At 36.9% G+C, this 26,997-nt stretch overlaps 1 protein-coding gene and 2 non-coding genes across 3 annotated transcripts in view; 2 read left to right on the plus strand and 1 right to left on the minus strand.

Annotated features, from left to right (window-relative positions):
- The first annotated feature begins 18,181 nt into the window (after nt 1-18,181).
- Trnas-uga (transfer RNA serine (anticodon UGA)) lies at nt 18,182-18,263 on the plus strand. Its single transcript has one exon. It is a non-coding gene; the product is annotated as a tRNA-Ser (tRNA).
- A 314-nt stretch (nt 18,264-18,577) lies between these two features.
- On the minus strand, nt 18,578-18,665 carry Trnay-gua (transfer RNA tyrosine (anticodon GUA)). Its single transcript is given in 2 exon segments — nt 18,578-18,613; nt 18,629-18,665. It is a non-coding gene; the product is annotated as a tRNA-Tyr (tRNA).
- A 1,730-nt stretch (nt 18,666-20,395) lies between these two features.
- LOC134672532 (inner centromere protein A) overlaps nt 20,396-26,997 on the plus strand; it is a 100,977-nt gene continuing 94,375 nt past the window's right edge. The window contains exon 1 of the mRNA XM_063530478.1: nt 20,396-20,651. The gene's annotated coding sequence lies outside the window, so the exon portion shown is untranslated. The remainder of the gene's footprint in view (nt 20,652-26,997) is intronic.

A 26,997-nucleotide genomic window follows, 5' to 3' on the forward strand; every position in this document is an offset into this window, starting at 1 on the left:
GCTTCATCAGACTCTATAAAGCAGGCCACTGACGAGCCTTCCAAATGGATGCCGTTACAATGGATTCATCCAAATGGACAGCATCCTAATATTAAACATTGTACGTTTTTGACATTCACGGACCGATTTTGGATTGCAGCCACGCTATTTGGACTGTTGGAAGGCTCGTCAGTGGCCACCTTACGATTAAGTATGGCATTAATAGCATGAATTGTAGCTATCGAAATATCGTTACTCGTGGTCGCGTAATGAATTAGCCGTAATAGAGATAGATGAGCTGTTGATGATGCACTTTGTGACACGCATGCATAATTTAATTTTCCTACCGTGGCGCCTTAATCGCTTTTCGCTATTAGTTTAATTAAAAACATAGATCATGAACAGAACTGAAGTTCATGCAATGCAATTATTTTTTAAGGTCAAATGTGTTAATTAGTTTCTAATATGTATGATTATTTTGTTCTGATAGAGAAGCTGGGCTATTTACCTGTCAGAAGTAGGTAGATAATACACACTTACTAAGGTAGTCCCAATGAAAATGTTATTTGCGATGTTTCAGAAACTTACCATTTAAGAAGGTATTCGCCTAAACTAAAAAATGGGGGCATCAAACATTCTTTCAAATATATTAATAAAATTTGATCAGGAAATCAGGAAAATAGGAGGTCATTTATAATAATAGGTATATAGGTAGATCAAATACCCACTCTTGAAGTAGGATTTTGGTATATAAACTATAAAAACTTGTGAATCAGTATTCAGTAGGCAGTATCATAACAACAAACTATTATTAATTATAACCAGATGCTATTCTCTTAGTAAAATTGTTTGCCTGATTTGTTCGTAATGTTTAACCTCCAACCTCCAACACAAAATTAATTAAAACATTACTAATAAAACATCAATTAAATATTCCATTTATCTCTGCATTCATTAAAATTAATATAGGCCTACTTGTTTGCCAAATAGCTCCCATGCAACACAATACATTCGACACAATACAGAGTACCTGGAGGCCTACCGCGAACCACGTTCGACATATTGCATCTTTGTTGTACTTGTAAATTCGTACGTAAGTATGACAGAGAGGCAACACGTCGAACGTGGTACACGGTAGGCATACTGCTCAATGTCACGTCATGATTCAGAAAGTGCCGTGTCATTGACATTTGGCCGTTCACTTACAACTGCAGATACTATCGTAAAAGCTTTTAGCATTTCATAATAATTACTGTTATTTGAGTGATGAAAATACGATGGATCAAGTGCTCAATGGCGGTGAGATACCGATACAGGTGCACAATGAACTGTATTATGGTACAAAACAAAGAGACGTCAATAAAACGTAAAGAAAAGAATCAACACGTGCAAAATGTAGGGCTTGATAAATGAAAAATGTTTACAACTTCTAGGGGACGCAAGAAAGGTTCTTCGGTATTGTAATATCATAATTTGCATGCCAGGGGTTGCCTAGATTACCACTATTAAAAGAAGTACCTAGGATTTAACAACTGGATAAGGATAAAGTACGAAAAAGTCAAATCACAAAATATGAAGGTTACACTGGACAACTTGACTTTAACATGAGATCAACCCCGAAAAGGAGAAGAAAAAATAATCGTGTAGAGACTACATACTAAGCAAATTAACTAAACAAAGCAAATTAAACTAATCTCAGTAGGGTACTTTATAACAATGAAGTTAGTCACGATGTTCTCAGAACGATCACTATCGGAAGGTTTTGCATGTGCCCTAAACACGCAGAAGGCAGGTGCTTTTGACATTTCAACTTGCAGATGATTCAATTACCACCAAATACATTTTAAAACTACTAATCTCAACCTTAAGGTGATACAAATTAAAATTACTAGAATGCAAAACTAAGTCACATTTTTTGTTTGATATGTATATTCCTGAAACCATAAATTTCGGTCTTATTACCTACGACATAAGGATTATACGACTTAGTATATGTAATTGGGCGTGTTATCTACGGTTTTTCTTTGTGCCAAAGTGGCCAAAACAAAGGTCTTAGATGGTGTTTAAGTGATGATTAGTTTTTTCGACTTCCTGATTAGATTTAATCGGATGACTATTAAATTTGAGAAGCAGAGTTCGGAAAAAATGAATTAAATGATTACATTGTTACAATAACTATAGCAATAATTGACCCGGAAGCCTGTGTTTTTACCAGGAAATCACGCGTTTAGTGTGAAATCCATCCATGCATTTCAGCCTTTATCTTCATTAAGTATATACATAATTATATATGTACACAGAAAACATCCATAGCTCAGGAACAAATATCTGTGATGAACACACCATTAAATGCCCTTATAAGGATTTGAACCCAGGACCTCCTGCTTCGTAGGCAGGGTCTCTACCGACTAGGCTAAGGTTGTTATTAATAAGCAAAAAATGTTTTTTTGTCAGTGTTCTAGGAGATGACGAAAATCTCAGTTACCCAGCCTCTGCCCAGCCTACACACCACGCTATGGACGATTGTAGTACATATATAATTAATTTCCTAAGTGCTAGTATGTGAAGTGTGAATGTGAACTCTGAGTCATCTTACACTTAAGTAAAGAGCAATTCGAAATGCTCTGTTGCTCTTAAGAGATATATTCTTAAAAATCACTTCCATTACAGCATCTGACGTTAACAAATTCAAGACAATACCGTCTGCAGGAGACAGCCAATAGTCATCAACATGCTTTAGAAATACTAATTTACTTTAAACAATGTAAGTGCTCCACAGAAAACAATACGTTTGCGTAATCTTATCAGACATTGTTATCAGGTTTCCAAAAACCATTCATTATCTGGAGTGGACACTTCAATACATATTTGGACAACTACGTAACTGCAACAGAGATCTAAAAGGTGCTTTGTCTTTGTTATCTGACTGGATAAGGTCGATGCAAATATCTGCTTAGAAATGTATACCTAGATTACTCAGTACAAGTATCAGTTGGACTGGATGTAATTCTATCACTTATTATGTGCTGTAGGGTGGTTTTGTATGTACAAACTTATACTTAAATAGAGAAAATAATAGTAAGACTCATGGAGTATCTATCTAACCCCTGGATCGAATTGGCAGCGACAAAGTTTAGGGTGCCAGTGCCACTATTCGTCCACCAGCGCCACCAACCACACAAGCCACGCCACGGATTGCCGCGGCATTATATGCCGAGTGCTTATTTTCGCGTCCAATGTTTATTTCACCACACCAGCTCGGAAAGGCTTACTTTGCACTTTAAAAACTGATAGCAAAGTTGCATTTTATTCACATGTGAGGCAAAGTAATCAAAATCAAATTTTGTGTTGTTTTCTTATGTTTGCTGGTAGAAATGACCTTTAAATGATGATTTTGCATGATAAATATTTAATAACATTCATTTGGATTTGATTTGGTTTGATTTTGTTTGATATTTTACATTTAATATTTTCTTCGGGTTGGTGTGGTGAAAAATTTTGTTTCACTCGGGGGCAAATTTTATTTAACCCTCGTGCTTTGAAACCCTCGCAACGCTCAAGATTCCATATTTCGAACCACTCGCTACGCTCGTGGTTCAATTTTGGAATCTTTCGCTTGCTCGGGTATCATTATTAGCACGAACGGTTAAACAACAACTTTGCCCCCTTGTAAAACAAATAACTATTAATGTCTGTATGTCATCTTTTCTATATTGTGTAATATGTTGAGGCGTTCATCATCATCATCTCAGCCATAAGACGTCCACTGCTGAACATAGGCCTTGCCCAGAAGCCGTATCTTTCACCTGAACATACTTCGTGCAAAATGCAAATTTGACAGCTGATGTTTGATAGCACACTCACTACAGCTTATTGTAATAAGAAGCAAATCAAAGACACGAGCCATCTCATTGTTCTCTTCACCGTAATAGTGATGCAGATGAAACAAATTGAAAACTGTTGTTAAAACGAAAGTCAATAATCTCGTTCGCTTTATCGCTCAAATACTTTGAATCGAGTTGAATTAGCAGAATTATTTAGGTACCTACTTGGCCGTAATATTGATTGATGTATTATAGGTATAGGCTGATTATTATTTTTCGTTACATTTGGATGGTTTGAAGAGCTCTTCAATCTCTTTATTTCGGGCGTAAAAATACTTAATCCCAATTTGGCACAAAAAAATATATAATTTTCCGTTGGGTTACGAAAATACTACATTACATACGTTGTCGTAATTCAGTGGAAGATATTTTAGAGCATACGGTGCGGTTGCGCTTAAATATTATGTAGGTACCTACTGAATAGGGAACTATCGATTCACCAAAATTTATAGAAATCTGAATGCCACCTTATTACTATATATAACTTAACAGTATGTAGGCACAAGGGACCCGGGTATGTCCTTAAACTACGTCCAAGACCACCGGTGGACGGGCAGCAGCGTCCCTCAAATTCGGTGTACTCGACTGCGATCGCCAACCCGCCTGCCAAGCGTGGCGATTATGGCATACACCCCCCAAAAGGGGGAGGCCTATGTTCTGCAGTGGACGTCTTATGGCTGAGATGATGATGTAGGCACAATGATGCGGAACCTGTAAACGTCTCAAAAGCATTCAAGAAACGTAATTTATCGCCATGATACAAATACGGAGGCGATCGAGCGTGCTTCCGACGATTCACTCTAGGTGGCCACTGACGAGCCTTCCAACAGTCCAAATAGCGCGGCTGCAATCCAAAATCGGTCTGTGAATGTTAAAAACGTACAATGTTTAATATTAGGATGCCGTCCATTTGGATGAATCGATTGTAACGGCATCCATTTGGAAGGCTCGTCAGTGGCCTGCTTTACATTCCAGCCAACAACTCATTTGCACGACCATTACGTTCGACACGTTTTGAAATATTTACATGCGATTTAAATGCTCTTAAATATGCAAAATTGATACAAAATTGCAATGTACAGCCTACACTTAAAGTATCGTTTGCAATTACGGTGTATAAGTGAATCCTTGGAATAAAGTTTGCATGACAAAGATGGTTTATTCGATAAAACGTGTAACATGAAATCATGATGTGATTTATACTCTTGTCAGTTACGCAGTTATTATAGGCTTCAAGTTCAAAAGGTATTTATGATGCTCCTATTATAATGGTATTTTATCTTCGTCACATCATCCTATCGTTATCGTTCCTTAAAATATATATCTATGATTCATACAGGTACTGACCTTTCTGGATTTTACTTTGAGATTTTAAAAAAAAGACAACGTACGTTTAAAATTACCTATGTTTTATGACCTGCCGGCCTAGCCAAGGTTACAATCGCTATCGCTTCGACAACGAAAAGCATTATGTCTCTCTATCACTCTTCCATATTAGTGTGACAGTGACAGTTGCGTTTCGATCGCTACGGAGTGTAAGCGATTAGCATCTTCGCTACGCAGCCTGTTTCTTCTATGACCTGATAACGTCCTGGTTGGATGATGTAAAAAGGTTGGAAACCTTTGGTTTACCCATACGAAAACACGCAATTTCATTAGTATCTAATTAGATACTACGAGCTAATACATTTATTTTCCTGTAGCAGCAGCAAGTTGTAAACCTTAACTTGCACTAATCGTAATTAATTCAAATTGCAATTGCAATTCAAAACCAACCTTCCTTACAATTAGCAAAACTCGTATTAAATCAATTATCAGTTGTAAAACTTTATAATCGATGATCTCAAACAGATTATCTTAATTTGGGAATTACTGGCACTTACATTATTCACAGATGACTCTTGAACTGGTTTTCCTTAAGTGACATTCAGCAAAATTAGCGCCAAAAATTATAAAACCCGTTAAGACAATTCACTAATGTTTTGTTCAATTGATCTTGTAAAACCTGACTTAATGATAACAAAAATACGCATTTTGTCACGTATTCGTTTGTTTACTATGTCAAACTTGCTGGCCTTAACTCAGTTCTTGAAGCAAATGTCATAGACTTATTTTTGAGAAATTTAATATATTCCATAATGTCCATACTCATCAAAGGTAACAAGTTCGGAATGACATTATGAGTATCTATTTGCAAGTAAAATGATTTGTATACCAGTATAGTTAAGTAGCACCTACACACAATAGAACACAACTCTCTTAAATCTTTTTGGTACGCACGTTCTATATTAGGCATGTTACTTTATAACTTTGTTATATTTGACATATCTGACATTTAAGGGTCGGTTGCACCAAACTGTTACGAACGTTAAAGAGTTCGCTAAATTTTTATGTATGGAAAGTTTCATAGTAAAGGCGCGGGGCGCGCCGGCTGACGATGATCAGTCTGTCAAATGTGGTTGGTGCAACTGGCACTAAGTCAGTAAGTAAGACATTTGACAAGTAAATGATAGATAAGTTATAGAATCGGTAGTTTGGGTAGTATTATAATGCGACTTGCCAAAACTAGGTATACCTATCATCTTTTATTTTAAGTTAGTAGGGTAGGGTGAATAATCAATATATTTTCTTACATACGTATTGCCGTTATATGTGACGTTCCACGAAAAAAGGTACCTTATGGCGGCTGGCGCTTACGTCACATAGCGCCGCAATAATATTGGAGCGGCGTTAATAATAGCGTTAGCGCCAACTGCTATAAGGTACCTTTACCCGTGGGACGTCACATATTTTGATTATGGTTTATTCTATAAAACACACTGCTAGTTACAATTATAGTGACACAATTATGTGATAAGCAAATAATTAATACATCACGTACCTAGGTCCGTACGAAGATTATTTTATGTCAAGGTCATAACAAGAGGCAACTGTCCACACCGTTTTCGGTACAGAAGAAACAAACTTTCTACTTAATACGTATAATAAGTACAAAGTAGTATTCAGAAGAACAAAGTTATGTAACAGAATTTGTGAAAACACAGAACGTTGCTATGGTAACCAATCTTTAAGCTACCTGCAGTTTTAATAAGGCAAACGTAGGGGCATATCTATGGTTGATATACAACAAATCATGTAACAATATTTTCCATAATATCAATATCCGGAGAGTAAATGGGGACTCAGCCCCAATTCGCACGACATCAGCTTTTTCAACGCGCGTTAAAAAAGCGTTTGAATGACACAAATGGATAACCATGTATGTATTCACATGACAGCGGTGACGCTTTTTATCAAGCGTTGTTGAATTTTCGACTTTAAGCCTTGGTCGTTAAATCGAATTCAAGCGCTTTTTTAACGCGCGTTGAAAAAGCTGCCGTGCGAATGGAGGCTAAGTCTGTATGTAGAAGCAGCCGTGCCCTTTCCTCTTACAGCCGTATTCGAACAATGAGATACGTCAGAAGTGTACGAGAGAAGTGTCAAAAGTGACGTTTTTGTTTGAAGAAATGTCAATTTTGACACTTGTTTGACACTGACATATCTACTCCATATCGTTTCAATATCTAGTATTTGACGTATCTCATTGTTCGAATACGGCTGTTAAGCTCCATGGGCTTATGAAAATAGACGCGGCAGGTGCTTTGTTGGCATTTGGCACCCTCTATTAATTGGCTATTATTGGAACAGGTTCCTATCTACCTGTTAACAACAGTTTTAATGTTACCTGCAGTTGCAGTGGATGTAATGGATAACGTCAGAGTTTAATCTTGTTTATTATGAGTTATTTGTTCTCTTTTTACGTTTTTACTTATTGTTTTTTTATTTATTATATAGTATTGTACTATATATCTTCCTTAACTATGTACTATGTGGCCCTTGGCTGCTAAAAGGTTGCCGATCACTGGTATAGATGTTTAAAAGTATACCCACATGGATTTGACATTTGATTCACATCTTGTAAATTGAATTTGGTCCACTTCTCTGCCTCTAGGTACCTAAGGTCTGTTTTATATCAAAAAGGATTGCCGAGCTGGTGTCCATAAATTCTAAAACAACCAACTAAAGTGATTTAAACAATCAGTTAAATGGTCGCATCTTCCCGCATCCAGCGTCTTCCGGCGGCCTTAACAAGGTAGTCCGTCCATCTTGTAGGTGGACGTCCTACGCTGCGCTTACTAGTCCGTGGTCCGTGGTAGTCGCTTCCAACCGGTACGAATGGAGGTCCAAGGGGGAGGCCTATGTTCAGCAGTGGACGTCTTATGGCTGAGATGATGATGATGATGATGATGATGAGTTGCATCTTCTTCTTCAACGTAGCGTTTTCCCAGGGTCCGTTTTCCTGCTCAGCCTTATACACTTTGCCCGAAGGTCAGGCATTCTCAGGTGTGAGATTGTTTTCTTGCATGTCCGCTACGACGTCCAGTCAGCTCTTCTTTATAGTTATAATACTCGTAGGTACATACTTAATTAAAATCAATCTTACATATCACCAATTAGTTAGTACCAGCTTATCGTGTTATGTTAACCCGTAAATGACTCACATTGAGATAGTGCATTGTTAATTAGGTTAACAAACAAACCGATTATCTTAATGCACTTGTTTATTCTCGAACCAAAGCTTTTTATAGATACATAATTATTTATAGATTGCACATTAATTATCGTGAATGACGTCGTTACAGAAAATAAGCGAACAGCTTTTAGATACTCAATTTTACTTGATCGTGAATTATTATTGCTTCGGGCGAGATTTGAACTCGGGACTTCGGGATACCAACTCGTATTCTCCAATTTAAGCTACCAGGACTCACTACCAACTGGTAAGTGCCTGAGTCAGTGAATTCTTCTATTTGTACACGACTGCCCAAAAAAGGAGTGTAATGTTTTTTCCTTAATTTCAAACGAAATTTAATTTTCTTTACATTCACGGTTTTTTTCAGACCATAACGTTTCTCCCAATCGTATCCTAAGATTTCTAAGATACTAAAAGTCTTGGATTCCGCTAACATATGACGTACATCAAACATCGTACACACAAAGATAATAAAAGTCTCAACTGTCCATCGGACACCGATCTGACGACAGGCGATTGTTTTCGGGAAGCGCGCGTGCGCATTCACGTAGGCAGGAAGGAAAGTGGAAACCTGTCAATACGCACACCGCCCTCTCTCGACCAAAGGTTGTAAACGCCTGACCATTCCTATAAACATACGTCCTTTTCTGTACGCGAGGTAGAAATGGAAACTCTTCACTACTTAAGTCCTTTTCTACGGACTGCGCTCAATGTATACAAGGTCATAAGCGCCTGGTAATTCTAATTACGTTAGGTTCGTTTTTTTATAGAAAAGAATGTGAAGCGTGTGCGAAACTGACGCCTCCGTAAAACGGAAACTATGATAATAAACTGCGTGTTGTTTAGATCGTAACGCTGAAATTGGTGACGCAATGCGAGTACAGTCGGTTCAGGAAACTGAGACACAGCCTACTTACATCTAAATTCTGAGTGACATTTCGCATTTGTTTTTCTTTGAATTTGGAGACTTTTCAGCAGAAAAAGGTCTTTTCTATCAGAATTTCTTTTGAACTTTCAAATGATAACGTCCTTCTTGCACTTGAAGCTGAAGGACCCTTCTGCAATGGAAAGCCAAATATGTACAAATACTTTATATTTGTACATCCAACCATGCTAAGTTTTCACGACACGTGCTACAAATATGGCGGTCTCATACTTTGTCACTGCCAAGTCTATGCAAAGTTACCTGTACCTCTTGGTGGTCCTTTGTAGCGTAGTCCATTATGAGATACTGTTAAGTTTTAAAGACCAGCAGGCACGCGCTTCTATGACGTCATAATCCCGACTGGACCCGATAAAAAAAATGGCGCCTAACCACTCACCTCATTCAACATTGCCACCGCTGCGTTAACTTTAACAACTTTATCTGTTTATTGTCCTTTGCAAACAGAAAACCTACCTCAAAAAGCATTTTATCACGGCGCCAAAACACTTAAAGCGTTCAAACTATTTTAGAAATATGTATTTGTTATCTATTCACTTTCGTTTCTAAAAGGTCTATGTTTATTGTCTGTGGGTTAGTAACTTTTTTTTAAATTACCTTCACGCAGTAACTATAAAATGGTCGATGGTAAAAGTGCATGGAGGATATAACCACCTCGTCTGTTAGTATGATCCTTAAATTTTTATACACACACGATTTGAATCAAAGTAAATGTGAGCACACAAGTGGTACAGTTTTATTTCTAGCCATATTTAAAAAAAACTAAATTGATACAATAGACGGGAATAGTGTTTGCCTCGGTGATGGTCTGATCTTTTCAGAGGGTGTGCAAATTAATATTATGGTACGTATGAATTTAACTTTCTTTATGACTAAAAGATTGTTTTATTTAATTAGTCTATGCCTTCGGTAATATAAGATAAAGATAAGATAAAAAATAGTTTATTCAAGTAGGCATAATTATTACAATGCGCTTATGAACGTGAAATTATGAACGGCAATCAGGCATGTACTATGGTTTTGTTACATAATTATGCCTGAAACAACCAATATTTATCTCAAACTGCTGTCAGTTGTCAGTCCGGAAATGTATTACTAATATTGAATAAAAAAATTGCAAGAGTAAGACCTAAAAACTAATACTTAATGCCCTAACATTATACTTGAATTTTTCAAGATCTGTCTGAACTGGACTTTATTACAGGCCCCTTGAATCGCGGCATGATGTTTCGTTGTCTAGATATATTGCATATGTCATGTTAGAGAAAAATTACATAGATGGCAAGATTTTGAATGAATGTGCGTAGAAATTAAAAAGTGGCAACATCGTAGTGTCGTTTCAAATCAATCTAAGAAAACGGGACGACACTAGGTACGATGTTGCCACTTTTTAATTTCTACAATTTCTTGACGGTCTATATACGGTGGAAAATTTATGTCTACCATACTCTTACTCTACTGCGATATTATCATACGCGTCGGGTACACGTACGAACTAATGGCAGCACTTTAGTCGCCGCCTGTACGCTGAACTGTTTACATTTAGTAAGCGACTCTAATGCACCTTTTACGACCTAACCTTACCCACTTTTGTTTTAACGTCCGTCCGTCTGTCCTTTACTGAGTCGTAGGTATCTACTAAAGTTTATGTTCTACACTTTTATTACATCGGAGACTAGTGAATTAAAGACAGGGTGGGCTCTATACGTATGAAGTAGAAGAAAATAATAATAAATAGATAAACAAGGAAGTGTTCTACAAATATGCACACTACACTGGGCTAATACATATTTTAAACACATATGAAAATTAAAATTTGTGTTTAGTTTACAGGAAATGAATATATGAAATCGAGACAGGGGGCCCGATTCTGATTTTGAAATAGACATCTGTTAGATATCTTGTAGACATCACCAAGATACGATAACGATATGTTTAAGATCTAACCTGTCAAATTTGACATTTGCGCGATTCTGGAGATACTTCTGAACGATTTCCACAGGATATGACTTAGAGAACCAATTCACATCTAATACATATCTTACTCTATCTAACGTAAAAGTGACATTGGTTGCCCGAATTGCGCTGCAAAAGAGAACTAGTTGATATCTAAACTATAACGTATCTAGAATGGATCTAGTACGTGTCGTCTCTTGTGAATATCTTGAAGTTAGAATACGGCAGAGGTTCAAATACCGTGCTGCTAGCCTTGCTTCTGCGAAGCAAGTGTCGACAACAATAGGTTTTAAATTTCTCCCAAATTATAGCATATTTATAGCAATATACAGTGACTTTTAAATATAAAACTGTATAATAATATATGTGTAGTAGGTATTTACCTTCATCAACATTTACATAAAACAATGAAAATGAATTATCCGTGTGTACATTGACAGTCTTTAATACGATTTGTCTCTACTAACGCCTGTTTCAGCAGTAAAAGCTAAAGTCATGAGAAACGTTAACTATTGGTTGTTTGTGTTAGTAATGGCGAACACGTCTTAGGGTTAATATTTTGACAGATTTATTCCTACAAGTTAGAACATTGCTTGTAGAAAGTGTTTAAGTTATCTGTTAAACAGTGAAAGGATGCATAATTTAGTGTTAGGTAGGTACTTACACTAAATTTATACCTATTGTAACAAACAAAGATCCATTGTTAAACAATAAAACAAAAATAATCAATTAAAATTAATACTTTAGTCACTTTAGTGAGTAGTCAAAGTTTAGGTATAAATAGGGTGGTATAGGTAAGTACATTAAGTAGATATCTAAATGTTTAGATTCTATTATTTGCTACTGATTTTGTCGAAAAGTACCTACTTTTATTTTTTGTTGCAACAAACTATTATTTATTTGACGCTAAAGTATTTATATGAGTCATATATCTTAAACCTTAAAATGCCCTTATTTTACGTATAATTTAAATAATAATCACACCGGTGAAAAACACGAATAAGTGACCATTATCTATGAAAAATCTCGCCTTCCGCACAGCACAAAAAGTTAAGTGCTTGTCACCTACGGCAAAAACAGTGAATAGACAGTTTTCTTGTACCTAGTTTAGTTTGGCAGTGTTTTGAGCTCATTCATACAATCGAACTGACACCGTGAAGGTCGGTCGGGTTTCCTGGCTGTGAAAAACTGTCAAACTAATTAGGATTATCGTTGTCCTTTAAAAATTTTGAAATCAGTCTTCCTAATGTTCCATCAGCTCATATGTACTTAGGTATTCTAGGTGTCTGAGTGAACAAGGCCCAAGGTTAGAGTGATACTTCTTCTTCGTTACACTCTTGTCAGAGTGGTCGTGACCATTATGTAGACTTTTGAGCGACTCGTTTAACGACACGTCGCCATTCCTCCCTTAGAGCTACTTTCCGCGTGCATTCACTTACTGTGGCCGACACACTGGCTTTGATTTGGTCAGGATCCGAGATCCAAATCAGTTGAGGATCCGAGTTTTGACCGTAGAAAGCAACCGCCCTTGAATGCTAAGCTCCTCAAGAATTGATGCGTTGGTCCGGAACTGAGTGATACAGGGTAACCCAAATTACGTAACAAAGATTTTAAAAGCTGGTCCACCAGAGGCTGTTAGGTATAGGTGATTATAATTATAATTAATAATAAATGTAGATGTATGATGTAAAAGGGTAATAAGATCGTGCAAAAGTATCGGGAAAGTAATTCACCAATCGCCACAAATGTCCTGAATCAGCTAATAAAGAAGTCAAACCTAACTATAATTAACGACAAGTAATTATGGCAAGTAGCAGTCACTTTCCGCTGGCCATATTAGTCTCGTTTCCTCGAATAGAAACTGAGGGCCTACCGCGAACCACGTTCGACGTCTTGGCTCCCCGTCACACTTGCGTACGAATTTACAAGTGCGACAGAGAGGCAACACGTCGAACGTGTCGTCGGTAGGCCCACTGAGATGTATCTATGGCGATGAAATACGGATCGAGTTTCTCTTTTTATTTTATTATTTATTTATTTAATAAAATACAAGATATTCTTAAAGATAGGCATAGCCCCGCAAAACTCATCAGTGAGTTTGACTGCGGGGTCATCAGTCTCTAGTTATTAACTTAATTTGTATGTACTTAATGTTTAAATTATTACAATATATTATTATGGTAGTGTTTTTTTAACATAGTTTTAAATTTAGGCTTATTATTTTCACGTCTTATGGCTTCAGGCAAACTATTAAGTAAGTATGGAATTCTTTTCCTAAGGGTTCTATCCCCGTAGTAATTATTAATTCTAGGAACGGATAGTTTACCTGAAGTCACAGCCTTTGTGATGTATGTATGATTAACTGGTGTTAAGGAATCAGCTGAGTTAGGCTCTTGGTAACTATGGTTATTGACCGCAAGTAAGTATTTATGTTTTAAACTGACCGGTAAAATATTGCAAATTTTGAAAAGAAGTCTGTAGTTACCTTTACATTTGAGTTTAGTTTTATGGCTGACAAGTAATTTTAAAAATCTAATCTGCATATTCTCTAATTTATCGATATTGGTCTTAGTTGTGAGCCCATAGCTGTCAAGAGCATAACTCAGTATTGAATCTACAAGTGACACATATAAACATTTAAGAGTGCTAATAGGAACTTTAAATTTTAAGTGAAAGAACTTACCTAATAATACTCTAAGTTTTTCATAAATAAAATTAACATGATATGACCAGGAGAGGTGTTCGTCTACTTTGACTCCAAGGTAAGTAATACATTCTACTTGTTGTATAGGTTCACAGTTACAGTTATAGTTGTTTAGGTGAAAGCAATGGAAAGTATGGGCATATAATTTGGAAGTCTTATTCTTAATTGGTAAGTATGGTGAGTGAATTAATAAGAACTTGGTTTTATTAGAGTTGAGAACTATTCCATTGTCGTGAGACCACTTAACGACTGAGTTTATGTCTTCCTGCACTAGACGAAAAGTGTCCTCAAGGTCAGTGCCCGCGCGCAGGGCGCATAGGTCATCTGCGAACATGTGCGCTGAGCAATGCTGCAGCACACCACACAAGCTGTTAACGTGCATCAAGTAGCAAACAGGACCACAGCCCGAGCCTTGAGGCACCCCACACTCCACGGCACACTCACGACTATAGGAGTTCCCGACTCTGACTTTGTAGGAGCGCGAGGTGAGATAGTCGCGGAACCATGTGTTCAGCGGCTCGCTCACTCCGCACTCGTGCATAGCCTTCAATAAGGTGTTCGATTCTAAAGTATCGAACGCCTTTTTGAAATCAAAGAATACGGCTAATACTACTTTTTTATCATTCAGGTAATTATTAATTTCATCTGTAAATTTTGATAATAAAGTTGAGGTACTTTTTCCTCTTTGGAAACCGTGTTGATTGGGAGTTAGGACATTATTTTTACTAAGATAGGAACTAAGCTGATCAGTTATACATTTTTCCATAATTTTATCGATACTGGATAATATTGCAATAGGTCTGTAGTTAGAAAAAGATGTACGATCTCCTTTTTTGTAAATCGGACGAAGTATAGCTTCTTTTAGTTTATTAGGGAATTTATGGTGTTTTACAGATAAATTTATCAGCCTAGCAAGAACAGGACTTATTTTGTCTGCGACGAGTTTTATGTCAGACATGCGTATCAGATCGCTGCCCGGAGATTTGTTTGCGTTCATGTTTTTGACAACTTTTCTAACTTGATGACTATTTACGGGCTGCCATCTCATACACACGTCAGACTTTATAACATAATTATCCCTATCAATCCAGGTGTCATTACACTTATGTTTAATCTCTATAATCTCTTCGGTAAAAGTAGAGGCAAACTTGTTACATACATATTTGTCATCACCCATACCTTGCATGTTTGAGTGTATTATATCATCTAAATTTTTACTATCTTTTCCTAATAATATATGTATCCTTTCCCATAATTTCTTAATATTATTGTTACATTCTATAATACACTTTTTATCATAAGAATTTATACTTTTATTTATGGCTTTGGTACATTTATTCCTATACCTAGTATAACTAAGTCGCTTTAACATATTCTTTGGTTCATGACACCATATGTGAAATAATCTATCCCTCTCTATTACCATTTTCTTTAAATTATCGTTAATCCAGGGTTTATGATTTCTACTTGTGTTACACTTAGCCGTTTTATAAACATAGCAATCGTTGTATATGTCTAGAAATAATTGTGTTAATGCGTTATACAAATCTATTGGGCAATTTAATGACATCAAGGTATCAAAATTTGTTTCTAAAAGCATTTTTCTGACCTTGCGGTTGTCAAGGACACGTCGCGACTCGACGCTGGCAAAATGTTTACGTTTCGTGCCACCTGTGCCACCGAGGGCGCCACTGCCGCGCGACACCGGCGATGCGCCGTTGCTATGGGCGCGGGCGCGGCCGAAATCGCTCGCCGGGGCGCGGTTCCACTGCACCACAGCTGACACGAAATAATGGTCCGATATTTTGTGCTCTATAACAGCTGAGCTTATTAGTGCCGTTTCAACCGAAGTTCTTATGTAAATATGGTCTAAACAGGATTCTACAACCTTATCAATTACTATTTCCTTACGCGTTACTATACTAATACATTTATTTAAGCCAAATTCTGTCATAATAGTTTCATACTCTAGAACATATTTATTCTGTTTATTTAATAAGTTTATATTTATATCACCACAAAAAATAAGATTCGCATTAGAGGGTACGGATTCTAATAATGGCCGGAGCTCTTCAAGGAATTCAATAATTTTATCTTGCTTACTTATTTTAGGTGGTCTGTAAACACAAAACAAATACACTGTTTCATTATTAGTATTTATGGTAATGGAAACGCACTCTGCCGATCGCAAGCTAGTCGCGTGACAAATGAGAATGATGATGTGTGTATTGAGCATCGGAAAGGTTTCAAGTAGAGTCTGTTCGGAAAGAGAACAGAGACAATAGCGACAATAGAGGCGTGTTCAGATATTTGTGAGCACCTTGGCCGCTCCGATATATCTGATGGCGACTGTCCCCATACATTCCACGACTCTTCTCTTCCCTTTCCGCACAGACTATACTCTTTGATCAGCATCTTTAACATAAAATATCTATGACATTAATATGACTTTTATTATGGCACTTCCACGTTGTCATGTCACGTCACAGTTGGTGCTGATTAAGCTTGATTGATAGTTTTATTGTGTACCAGTAAAAAAATAAATTAAAGGAGGAATTGAACAAAATAACAGAATTTTTAGTCATCAAGGGGGGTTCAACGATCGATCGAGTCATCCCTATCTTACGAAATGTCTACTATCTAGCAGGATGACATTGTTCCGTAGTGGGCAAAATTCAATTTTGCTGACTGGTACACTGAGAGAAAAGTACAACAAAAACACACTTAGAATTACAAAAATAAACATAAATCCGGGGACAAGGAGAGTTAACTAATAGGAACAAATTGACTTTTAATTTGCAATTTCTATTAGTTCTTGCAATTTCTATTATCTGTTTGTTGAAATTATATTTGGGATTACTGAGCTGTTTGTAGAAATAAATAAACTTTACAGAAATAGTGAAACGTCAATAATTATTACTAAAACTTCATTTTTTCCCCCAGTACAGAACTGTTTTTTAATTCCTGGTGTTGATTTTTCTCTCAGTGTAGCTACTCTCGAATCTCTCGATGCTTGCAGTGGTGAGTTTGGTTGCACAATTAGTTTGTTCATTAATGCGATGCAAGCGGCAACTTCGAAGAATCACACCCTCACTTATTACATGGGCTATAAGTACCGGAAACGTACTTCCTACAAAAGAAAGACCCTTCCAATCGCAGGAAGTCAAAGCTTTTAAAACAGAGCAAGTGTATTTAAGTAAGCACTTTATTTAAAAACCAATTATGTTAACAATATATTTTCTTTCTATTTCATTAGGTAACTCTACAACCTAATTTAACTCCGAACAAAAAGCTTATTTCAAGATTTATTAATCCATATTATACATAATTTCGACATTTAATTTTAATATTGATAGTTTAATGTAGAATCTCAATAATTGTAGATATGTAGGGAGACCTTATTACATAATTATGTAAGTACCTATGTAATAAGGTGGGCACATAAAAGCCTAAGTCGAGCCACAAGTATGTAGGACGTCATCAAACAATAAATAATATTGTTTTAAACCCTTACCTACATACGTGTACTTAATAATAATATTTTATTCATCATTTTTCTTAGGCTAGGGTTTTTATAATATGAATATAAAAGTAAAATATAAAAACACTTACAAAACAATAAAAATATATTTATTTAATAATAATTATTATTTATTAAATTTTATTATAATTTACATAAAATATACTCTAAGTAAAATTCTCATTTGAAGTTGCCAACGCCACCTAGTATCGAGTAGCCAAACTAGGGTTATGCTCATTACAGTGCCACCTATTATCGACTTACCAAACTACGTACAGTGCAGACAAAGCTCACTGCGAGTACACTGTTTTCAATCGGAGATATTTTTTGTTAAAAATAAAGAGATTTGCAGTTGTATTGAAAACTGTCTGACGTGTGATGTTTCAAACGTTTCAATAGTTAGAAGCAGTTGGGTATCCTGATTCCTGATACCTTTATCAAACCTTTCAATTATTTACATTAAAAGCGCATGTCGTTCAATTTATTACCGTGTACTGGTTTTTCAGGATACTTATCCATGTATTAATAATTTCACTGTTTTCATAGTGTTGCTGATAACTGATAAACACCATAAAATAATGTATATTGGAAGCGGTGAGATATTTCGGCCACTTTCTTATCAGCTGCGGTGTCCGAGTGGTTAAGGAGATGGACTTGAAATCCATTGGGTTCTACCCGCACAGGTTCGAATCCTGTCCGCAGCGTTCTTTTTGTATTTTTCCTTTCGTGATAAAATATAACAAAAGATCAATAAAAATAATCTTATATCAATCAATGTTACCGTTTAGACAAGAAACTACCCTGTTATTTTTGACAATGCGTGTTTGCGGATGACATTTAATTTAATCCAGTATTATTTTTAACCTAACCCGTGGTGAATGCGTTTTAATAATAGTATATTATAGTCCTTAATAATCTTAATGTATTAATTACTACGAGATTTTCTATATTTATAAACAAAAAACAATTGACTACCAAACCTAGTAAAGTAATTTAATACGGAAAAAACAAAAAAGATTCCTTCGAACCGGATTTGAACCAGTGACCTATGGATGACAGTGATATACCTCTACAGTCCACCGCTCTACCAACTGAGCTATCGAAGGTTGATATCCAAGAGCGAAATTATGGTACGCTCTCCATATTCTTACACAACTTAAATGAAATTGTACGAGATAGTAGAATACTAATTTGCTGAGGCAACATTAATACTACGCGACTCGCCTGTTGTTGCCCAATCTCGCAGACATTCTCATTTTAAAAACATCTGTTTTTTTTTAAGTAAGTACCTGTTTATTTAGTGTTTGGTCTGAGAAGTATTTTCTTCTCAATCAATTTTGTGTTAATTATCAATAGCGACAGAATGGTCATGAATATTGGAATATAAAATGCTTACTGATCACGTTTAGCTGCTAGATGGGCCACAATTAAGTAATTAATGAGTATTATTAAGCGCATACTATAGCATTCCTGGAGTTGCAGGTATGCATAGGCTACGGTGACCGCTTACCATCAGGTAATGTATGCAGTATGCACAAAAACTTAAGTAATAGTGGTAGGCTAGGTAGCCTTTAATCGTTATAAGTAAATAGTTTACATAGAATTATGTAAGATGGAAAATATGTGTACTTATTTGTGCTGCAGGGCCCCGCGGGGACTGGAATGCTATAATGTTAATTTAATTGCTGAAATGGACACTTGCAATTCCGGCGTTGTTAAGAGTTATAAAAACCTAACCGCCGCCCTACAATCGAATATATTAACTTCTTATTTATAAATGACTTGAAGAAATTACATGGACATTCAAGTACTTACTAAGTATTTCTAGGTCTGGTCGTGGTCTGGTAAATAGTTAAATATTACCAGCGTATTGTAGGTACAAAGGAATTAGAGCGAGTAGGTTAGTGTTAGCTACCTCCAAAACTTGTATTTTACATACATCCTGTGTTTTTATTTCTAAATTCAAATATAGTTCTGCGTCGAACTAATACAAACAAACACACTAACCAATTCCAAACCTAAGCACACTATTCTATTTCGAACGATGCCACGTTAGGTTCTTTATTAGACACGGTTCAAGAGCGCTGACCGATCGTATGCAAACAATGGAACGGAAATAGGCACCCTAAAATACCTTATCGTACCTGTGAAGCCGAGATTCACACAAATTGAAACTGTGTTCAACGGTACTTTGGGTATACCTATTTTTGACTATTTTATTTATTTGTATGTTATTTAGAGCTACGAGATGGTAAAATGATGTATTACAATTACAGCAATTTGTTAGGCGAATACCTTAAAATGTTATGTTCTTTTTGACTAGTTAAACCATCTAAGAATGTGAAAAATTGAAGGAGTTTTAGATAATTGTAACAACATCCTGCTATTATTTATTAGCAAAATTAAATGTTAAGCATCATTGCATATACTAAACCTGCAGGCGCTATTTTCATCAGCATCACGTAATAGAAGGTATTTGAGGATGGGTAAAGAAAATACGTAAACATAGCCTTTGTAGATACTTTCAGAATCGGTTTCCAGATGAGCGCGCGTTCATCTTCCTCAGCACATTGACGTCATCAGAACACAGCCGCTGGAGCCACTATTGTCAAACACATACAGCGTGTGCAGTGCGGCACACGCAATGTCCCACCAAAAACAATCCAAGTAACCACGATAACCATGCCATAATAGTCTTAAATAGCCTTATAATAAGGAGTATTATCCGGGTGGGATTCTTCAGGGGTTGGGTCGTTCGGGAATCGAAGTGTTTTTAGCCCAACCGATCCTGTTTTGAAGTACGCCTGCGCGAAAACACTCGACGCTCGGAACGCGCTTTCAGTCAAAGTACGGCGGCGCGCCGGCTCGCGCGCTCGCTGCCTTGAGCCGAGCCTGGTACGAAGGTATTCAAAGAAAAACCCTTTTCATCACTAAAAAGAGGCTCCTCCGAGCTTTATTGGCTCCCATGCGTGGGTAACACGTGTCAATTCAACGCGCCGCGGATGGACGGTAGGCGAAAACTGCGGCAGTGTCTTCCGTTATACTTGTGAATGTGATTGACTGCTTTAAGAGTGTGCAGATGTTTTGATGAGGTGAGTCTTAAGGTCGAAGGTTAACTTAATGTTCGTGTATGCGAACAGTCATGTGGGAAATTACAGAGTTCGCGTGACATTCAACCTCGGGCAAATCATTCAGCAATTTCCATGTAGCCCCGGGCTTGCCCCCGTAATCACTGGCATTGCACAAGGCTACACAGTTTAAATTAGAATAAACAAAGGAACGTCAACACTTTTTAATTGCATGCATTTGTTATTTATGGCTACATGTATGTTGCATTATCATTTTACCTGATTGGAAAAGGGTAAACACGTGATAATACATAACTCTATTATCATAAGGATACAGATTGGGTAAAAAACGTTGGGCAAAATGGATCTTTCCTGTGGACATTATGAAAGTTAAGTATTTGGGTACATTTTAAGGCTTTCATCGTATAGGCTGCTGGCTAGCTTCTGCCCGCGACTTGGTCTGCTTGAAATGATGATGATGATTGATTTAAACTATCCTGTCCCGGACCTCAAAACTGCCTCCATAGTCTCCATACCATGCAAATTTTATATAAATAGGTTCTGCGGTCTAAGCTTGAAACGGAGACAGACAGACTGACAAAGTTACTTTTCGTATTACCGAAAGAAAATTAATCTTTACAGTCGATTTACTTTATGAAGTCCACAGGAAAGACGCATCACCTTAACTCATACTAAATAAAGGTTTTTGACCGAACTCTGGTTTTTAATACTTACCGGAAGATTACTTACTCACCTTGCCCCAATAAGATTAGGTACATAATAAGACTTTATCAGTTAATAAAAATTATTTATTATTTCCGTAACTAAAAGTACTGACATGATGTGGGTTAGTAGTACATTGGTATTTACATAATTTAATATTTAGAGACGATACTTAATAACTTAGAGGATATAACCAACGGAGACGCCATGTCTAAAATTTTCGGTACAAAATAGTCTGCCGTTTTTTGCGGGGGAGGGGCACATCAAATGTATAGGTACGTCATGTCATATAAACGTCAGTCCATACATATGGTTGACTTGTGGTTGACCATTGGCCGCCTATTTTCGACAGAGGGAAACGCCTGTTAATGGCGGCTCCATTGTTAATTACTCCGAGCTTAATAATTAATAATAAAGTCATGTCCAAAAGAGTCGTACCAAGCTTGCATGGCGTTTCTAATGACAAAGGGTGACAATGTCAAATTTGTAATGACACTTTCTAAATTTGTTGTCTTCAAGACGGTGCAAAGTTAGCTTAAATTCACTTTAACGGCCCGATTCGAACTTTAAGATACGTCAAATATTACATCTAGATACGATATGCATTAGATATGTCAGTGTCAAAAGTGACGTTTTTGTTTGAAGGAAACAAAAACGTCATATCGTATCTAGGGATCATCCATTAATTACGTCACAGGAATTTCTAGGTTTTTTGACCCCTCCCCCCCTCCTTATCACACTTGGTCACATTTTGCAAATCCTTCCCCACCTGGTGTGACGTCACATTTTAGGCAATTTTGTTTTCAACGAAATCGGCAATACTAACTCGGCATTATTTTTTTAATAAAAAAATATTTTTGGTAAAAGAAATATCAGTAATTTTATAACACAAAACCAATTAGGAACGAAAATTAATACCTACTTCCAAAACCTCATTATTTAAATGTACAGCGAATAAAAAAATATAAATTAATTTTCGGTTACTGATGAATAGTGATGAAGTTAAAGTGACGTCACAATGTTTGTGAATCCCCCCTCCCCCATGTCACAACATGTCACATTTTCTTGACCCCCTCCCACCCCCTAAACGTGTGACGTAATTAATGGATGACCCCCTAGACGTAATATTTGACGTATCTTAAAGTTCGAATCTGGCCATAACACTACTTTATATTCATGAAAAATAAGTAGGTAGGTAGCAGTGGCGGCGCGTCTAGATTGGTCGTAGGAAAGCCCGTAGCTGAGTTGTCCTTACTTTTATTCATAATAGAATCTAAATCTAAATCTAAAAAAATTAAAGAAAATAGCCCAAGAGCTTGAATATCCGCCACTGGTATAGGTAGGTACATTTCTACGTTTCATGTTTTAGAGCAAAAATATGAGAATAATGGTAGTAAAATTTCGCCCTCCGTCCACACGGACTCGGACCGGATGCAAATTGCTCCTCATCACGCTATATAGATATAGGTACTCTCTAGGCTAGACGGGCAAATTACTTTCAAAGGTTACGATAGGTACTGCGATCAAAAGCTTGACAGTGCATTTACATAATACACGTTAAGGGGTTCAGAGGATTTTATGAGTAGGTAAAAAAGTAAAAGGTCGTCTCGGGAAGAAAGATACATCTTACCCATAATAGGTATGTAAAGATGTTTGTGTATAATTATTTAATTATTTTCGTTTCGTTTCGTTTCTACGGAAACGTACGAACGAGTCTTGCTATTTCAGTCAGTCTCGGTACAAAAAGTATACGGAGGTTGACTGAAGTAGTATGACGAATACGAATGTTTACGAGAAAATACGATGGAAAACAATTATGCAGTAAATCTTTGATGCAAACTTTCAACATTTTTCTTCACTGTCTTGTTTATCTACTTACCTGATCAAGCAACTCTTGATACATCATTACGAATATTATGATTGCCGGGATACCCTCCACCAATTGAGGGGGGATTTAAATCTTCTCGAGGCAGAGATGTAGGGTTAGAGCCGGTGTAGCTATACTACTCGACGTTCCGCGCATTGTAATATGCCTACTTGATTAATAAACTATAGTTATCTCTTTATCTCTATCTTATCACTTATCATAATTTTGTATAAGCACATAGATATATTTTTCCCCCACAAGGTGGACTGATGACCTGGTAAAGGTCGCGGGAGTCTGTTGGATGCGGGTGGCGCAAGACCGGTCATTGGGGCACTCTTTGGTAGGCCTATGTCCAGCCAGCCAATCCAGTGGACGTCCTCTGACTGATATGATGATGATGACTTAGATAGTTTTTACTGACAAACAAAAACCATTTCCTGTATTTCTATTTGTCGGCTAATTCAATATACCATCGCGTTTGCATTGAAGTCATTACATTACCATATACGTGCACTTACTCTGTTTCCGGTCGTATTTATTCAGAAGGGTTTTTTCTTTGTCCATTCCTTTGTTGTCAAATCACGTAAAGCTGTTGATACAACAAGGATTGTTCATAACATAAATCATCATTACAGGTTTCGGTTGCCCGTGAAACATGCTGAATAACAGTTATTATATAGCCATTAGCACACATCGCACCTGAAAGTCAACACCCACGTAGAAAGCTGTCATAAGCTTGCTATCGTTCTTGATACTCGTATAGGTTCTGAGTAATCGTATGAATAACATTTTGCAAACAAAGGAGTAGGTGAATCATGGCAAAGGCTAGAGATATAATAGTGTGTGTAGTGTAATGTACTTTAACTTAACTTTGGGCCCGATTCGGATTATGAAATAGACATCTATTAGACATCTTTAGACATCACCAAGATACGATAACGATATTTTTAAGATCTAACCTGTCAAATTTGACATTCGCGCGATTCTGGAGATACTCTTGAACGATTTCCACAGGATATGACTTAGAGATCTAATTCACATCTAATAGATATCTTACTCTCTAACGTAAAAATGACATTGGTTGCCCGAATTGCGCTGCAAAAGAGAACTAGTTGATATCTAAACTATAACGTATCTAGAATGGAACTAGTACGTGTCGTCTCTTGTGAATATCTTAAAGTTCGAATACGGCAGTTTGTGTTGAACATATTCTAAGATCTTTTACACAATATTATTACTGATTACTGAATAGTAGATAACTTGTTTTCTTAGAGCATTTTGTAACTGAAGACGTCATGGCTGTCATTTTCTGTACAAAAAGTCAACCGATTTTTGCGGGGGAGGGGACGTCCGATGTACTTAGTGCTATTTCTACATGTTTTTAAGTAACGTACAAATAGCCATGTTAGTCCATACAAAAGTTTGCACAATGGTGCAACGTTTTTGGCTGAGACAGCGCCACGCGCGGCTTACGGCAAACCCCAAAATTGGGGTCGAATGGATGTACTTTTAGCTACCTGTAGCAATGCGACGAAATCGCGGAGTGAGCCACGCCTGGCAGAGGGGTAAGCTCTTAAAGGCTTAGACTCCGGTTATTAAATGCTCTAAGTTTGTTTTACATGGGGGCTAAGTTGTTTTTAACCCCTTGTTCAATAGTGCATATTAGTACCCAAGCAAGTGAAAGATTGTAAAGTTAACAAACAGCGTAGCGAGTGGTTCGAAAAGTGGAATCTTGAGCGTTGCGAGGGTTTAATGGCATGAGGGTCAAACAAACTTTGCTATGGAGTGAAACATAAAATCAAATCCAATAAATCATTCACAATCATCACTTAATTCTATACATCAGTCAATACAACCAGCCAACATGAGGAAACCACTCAAAATCTACATTGCTTTACTCTTGTGGATAAAACGCAACTTTCTCATCTGTTTCAGCAAGCCTATTATGGATCGCTGTATCCCCATTTATCCACGTGATAAAACAACTGTCACTTTTTAACTCTGCGGGATAGAAAGCGACGGACACCGTTTTATCACGCTGTCACGTAGACAAATACGACCATCATATCCGTACTGAAGAATACAGAGAACCTTTACAACCTAAAAATCTGAAAAATAATAGACATGATAGTAAAGTTTCCAATGAGTAGTTATTCGACGACTTTCTTTTCGAAAAATACAATCAGGAAGTACAATCGGGAATACACGTAAGTAGGCAATACATTATAGAAAAGCCGTTGGAAGCCAGATTCGATAAAAGTCAGACAGCAAATCCGTGATAAGATCTAATGCGATTTATCTAATGTGATTGATTGATCTAAGCTTGTACTTATCTACTGTTCTCGGCGACTACTGATTACTGGCAAATAAAACAAGATAGGTCGGTAAAGTCGACGACCGGTCTGGCCTAGTGGATAGTGACCCTGCCTGCGAAGCCGATGGTCCTGGTTTCGAATCCCAGTAAGGGCATTTATTTGTGTGATGAACACTAATATTTGTTCCTGAGTCATGGGTGTTTTCTATAAAAAAAAAATATATATATAAAAATATGTATCTATGTATATAAAAATGTATTTATTTATATAAGTATATACAGGGCGTCCCACGGCTATGCCACATGGAGGGAAAGTACCCTAAATATTGTAGATGGAACATTTTACTGAAAGAAGACATTACTTTAATTTAAAAAACAATTTAAACTGCATTCATAGATTTTTAAATAATTACATGGTTGAACCGGGAATCGAACCCGCCGCACGAGAAAAAAAATCACCCTGTAGCTTTATCATACCGATCGAAAGGCTTGATCATAAGGATTATTTTTTGCTAAAGAACATAGTGTCAGAAACAAAAGGAAGACCATGAATTTTAACATTTGATGTGAAATTTAGCGAAATAATCAAAAGAGTGCGGCTTTGTATTCCACAGAATGAGACTACATTTTGAGCATTTGATAAATTAAATTGATTAATTTTGAATTAATAATGTTAAAATTCATGGGCTTCCTTTTATTTCCGACACTATGTTATTTAGCAAAAAATAATCCTTATGATCAAGCCTTTCGATCGGTATGATAAAGCTACAGGATGATTTTTTTTCTCGTGCGGCGGGTTCGATTCCCGGTTCAACCATGTAATTATTTAAAAATCTATGAATGCAGTTTAAATTGTTTTTTAAATTAAAATAATGTCTTCTTTCAGTAAAATATTCCATCTACAATATTTAGGGTACTTTCCCTCCATGTGGCATAGCCGTGGGACGCCCTGTATATCGTCGCCTAGCACCCATAGTACAAGCTTTGCTTAGTTTGGGGCTAGGTTGATCTGTGTAAGATGTCCCCTAATATTATTAAAGATATGCTTGGTAGGTACCGTTGGTACCTATACTTCTTACTAGACCAAGTAAGAAGTGTGAAAGGTATATTCGGGTAATTCCGAAAAGTTCAAAATTGTTTATTCCACACTGTGGAATGAATTGTCGCCTGCGGTATTTCCGGACCGATACGACCTTCAAACCTTCAAGAAAAGAGTGTACTCCTACCTTAAATGCCGACAACGCACTTGCAACCCTTCTGGTGTTGCGGGTGTCCAAAGGCGGCGGTAATCGCCGTTTTGAACACCTCGCCCGCTTAGCAACTTCTGCTGCTGACTGTACATCACCAAGACGATCGTGCAGGTCATATCAAAACCAGATCGAAACCGTAACAAGTTGGCCAATCTGAATCGTGTTCCCGGTTACCTTGCACTTCGCAGTCGTCACGAAGCGGACCAAGGGCTTATC

This window comes from Cydia fagiglandana, chromosome 17 (assembly GCF_963556715.1).
Source record: "Cydia fagiglandana chromosome 17, ilCydFagi1.1, whole genome shotgun sequence".
Lineage (NCBI taxonomy): Eukaryota > Metazoa > Arthropoda > Insecta > Lepidoptera > Tortricidae > Cydia > Cydia fagiglandana.